Genomic DNA, 3,607 nt, shown 5'->3' with positions numbered 1-3,607 from the left:
CCCCGGAAGTGCAACAACATAGGAAATGATCGCTTGCAATATTATGCTTTTTCAGGAAATATACAATTTAACGTGAATAACGTCCTAAAGGAAATCAAGACCCACTACATTGTTCATCGGTGTCTGAATGACGACGGATACATCTTGAGTTCGAGGGAAACGCTACATTCTTCAGTGTTTGTGGATATCACCATGCGACATGTTTTGTAGTATTTAGGCTATTTCATCGAAAGGGATATGAAGACATGGTGCTGTGTGTAAATGAATTCAATTGAATTTGAGAAGAAATATAAAGGTAAAATAACGCTAACATTTGCATATTTGTCCAGACCTCCCATCTGCATGTGCTGACTATAAGCAGAATTACTACGTTCTGTGATCATTGCTGGTAACAAACAAGTCGGTGTTGTTGCACTTTCCGTCATTTCGAATGAACGACAGAATTTACTTCAGTAAGAAATAGGTCACTGAAAGTGTCACCTAAATTGGTCTTAAAAGATCTGTTCAGATCCGATCAATCTTAATCGTGTTCATAAAACGGGCCAGAAAATAACAAGCATGAGTTTCTTCAGTTTTGGCCAAAGTGCAGAAATTGATGTAGTTCTGACTGATGCTGAGACGAGAAAGAAGGCTGAACATAAGACTGAAGATGGGAAGAAGGACAAATATTTCTTATTTTATGATGGGGAGACAGTGGCAGGAAAGGTCAACGTTACACTGAAGAACCCTGGGAAAAGACTGGAACATCAAGGCATCAAAATCGAATTTGTAGGTCAGATTGGTGAGTGTTCTTAGTTTAATGCAGTGATATCTATTCCAAATAAATCATAATAAATGCAATGTCGCTTTATGTTGGACTTTTTAGTTAACAACAGTTGTGTCAAATGTGCCAATAGGCCTAGATACATTCTTCTATGAGAGAGTGATTATTTTGTGATGTCTTTGAATGTCTGACATGTGTACCTGTCCTTCCTTCACAGAGCTGTACTACGACAGAGGAAACCATCATGAGTTTGTCTCCCTGGTGAAAGATCTGGCAAGGCCTGGTGAGCTTACTCAGTCACAGACATTCGACTTTGAGTTCACCCATGTTGAGAAGCCCTATGAGTCCTACACAGGCCAGAATGTGAAGCTACGGTAAGGAAACATTCAGCCTGAACATTCTCTGCCAAAGTAACTATTACTTTATGGCTCACTTTTTAACCCGAGATCCCCTTTGACCTGTCAGTCATGTGCCTACCACTACATCCTCAGCAAGAGTAATGTTTGTGTGCTTCACATGCTCAATGTCTTGCATTACACACACACATCGTGATTAGTGGTTATGATAATGCCCATCTTATTTTATAGCCTCAGGATGCCATGAGGATATGTTGTTGGATGACATCTGTTGAGATTACAGCAGGTTTGCTCAGTGTCTGTTGGTTGTACTTGCAGGTATTTTCTGCGCGCTACTGTGAGCAGGAGACTGAATGACATCAGTAAAGAGATGGATATTGTGGTGCACACACACTCAGCACGTACCCAGAGCTCAACTCATCAATAAAAATGGAAGTTGGGATCGAAGACTGTCTCCACATTGAGTTTGAGTACAACAAATCCAAGTAAGGCTGAAAGAGATATATTTTTTTCAGTACCCTCAGTCACCTCAATTTTTTTGTAAATTTACAAAATAACAAAATGCCACCTCTCCTAGTCACAGCAACATGCTGAAATCATTGTAGCTTAGAACATTTCCTTTAACTATTTGTCTTTGCGGCAGAGCAGTCCTGTGACAATCCTTCCTGTCTTTCACAGGTACCACCTGAAAGACGTCATTGTGGGTAAGATCTACTTCCTGCTGGTGCGGATTAAAATCAAGCACATGGAGATTGACATCATCAAAAGGGAGACAACTGGCACCGGTCCTAGTGTATACCATGAAAATGACACCATCGCCAAATATGAGATCATGGATGGAGCTCCTGTCCGAGGTAAAGGATATAGTGAAGATTGTATGCTTTTGAAAATTGCAATATTCAAACTACCCATCAGGTCTAACTGGGTGTTTTAATTATGTTTAAGGAGAGTCAATTCCAATACGGTTGTTTCTGGCTGGCTATGAGATGACCCCTACCATGCGAGATATCAATAAGAAGTTCTCTGTGCGTTACTACCTTAATCTGGTGTTGATTGATGAGGAGGAGAGACGCTACTTCAAACAGCAGGTATAGAACAGTGGCTTCTGATGGGTAACTGTTAGCAGTGATCCCAGATGAAATTATGTGCCCTAAGAGGGAATTTATCAGGTGTCAGGTTCAACATGGTGTATCCATTGTTCACTGTGATGCACATTATATACTGCATTCCTACCTAGCAGTAAATGTGTCCCTATGGAAATGCTTTAGTGATTAAGACAATGAGCTCATGACCACTTCCTTCTCAATCAGGAAATCACACTGTGGAGGAAAGGGGATGTGGTGAGGAAGAGCATGTCGAGCCAGGCCACCATCGGAGCCCAGCGGTTCGAGGGCTCAGTCAGTTCAGAGAGCGCCCTGGAGAAGGCGGCGAGGGAGGACAGCGCCTAAAGCTGCCTCCACTCATTCTCCTCACGGAAGATTGGCAGTGTCTGTGGAAAAGTAGTGGGGGCACCTATCAGCTCACATGATCAAGTAGTCCTCTGTTTATTAGGGCTGCTGAATAAAGGGATAAAGGAAGGATGAAGGGAAGTCTAGAGGTAAACACCTGAACAATGAAAAAGAAGCCTGCATGAGGCATTACAGGGGTCTAAAATCCTGCTGCAGGTCAATTCCATCCACACACATATCCGGTGAAAGTTAAGCCGGCCACTTGTTTAGATCTCCCCTGTGCGTGATACCCGAAAAATGGAATATTATACCCTGTCATCTTCAATTTATCAACATTGTTTGTCACAAAATATATTTCTAGCTTTAGCTTTATATGAATGGATTCTAACTCCGTCTACAACACTGTATTGCCATAGGGAGTTAGTCATGAGTAACAGCGAAGCATTTTGAAAACATTCCATACCCAGTCAAATGCATTCCTGAAATTTTAATGTGGTGTCATAATGAAATCTGAAATTGTCTTTACACAGATAGGTATCCGTTGCTTCTCCACATACACATTATCCTCTGTCCTTGTGTAATGATTGCAGTGAGATCAATGGAAGGTTTCTACTGCATTGGAAGTGTCATCCAATTTCTTTGAGTGAGAGGGCTAGATAAAGTATTACTAACCCATTAATTTTAAAGTCCTGCAAATAAGAGCTATAGAACTCTCACCCTCTTATACCATCATGTACAGTGAATAGCATACAGACGGTCACAATATGACCATTACATTCACATGCTTTACCTAAGCATTCCAATACTGTTAGGCGGGGATTTTAAGTGCTTGTATTTGAGGTCTGATATTAAGAAGTCTTCTGTATCGTCCATGTTAGACTTGAAATGTCGTGCCTAAGTGTATCTTGCAAATTAAATCCTGTTGCCTCAATACGTTTAACACACTTATTTTAGTCTGAAATGTTCCTGTATTTTTTTGTGCTCTGCAAATGACTAATTATAGCCCCTTCCCCAAAACTGAAATAAATTGATGCCATATG

At 40.9% G+C, this 3,607-nt stretch overlaps 1 pseudogene across 1 annotated transcript; it reads left to right on the top strand.

Moving 5' to 3' along the window:
* On the top strand, positions 1 to 3,607 carry LOC118359898 (vacuolar protein sorting-associated protein 26B-like; annotated as a pseudogene). Its single transcript, XR_008137825.1, has 6 exons — positions 1 to 781; positions 981 to 1,137; positions 1,438 to 1,604; positions 1,798 to 1,973; positions 2,065 to 2,207; positions 2,430 to 3,607. The product of XR_008137825.1 is annotated as a vacuolar protein sorting-associated protein 26B-like (transcript).

The sequence above is a fragment of the Oncorhynchus keta genome, chromosome 1, assembly GCF_023373465.1.
Source record: "Oncorhynchus keta strain PuntledgeMale-10-30-2019 chromosome 1, Oket_V2, whole genome shotgun sequence".
Lineage (NCBI taxonomy): Eukaryota > Metazoa > Chordata > Actinopteri > Salmoniformes > Salmonidae > Oncorhynchus > Oncorhynchus keta.
The sequence above is the reverse complement of the archived record's forward strand: the minus strand, read 5'-3'. Positions and strand labels throughout refer to the sequence as shown.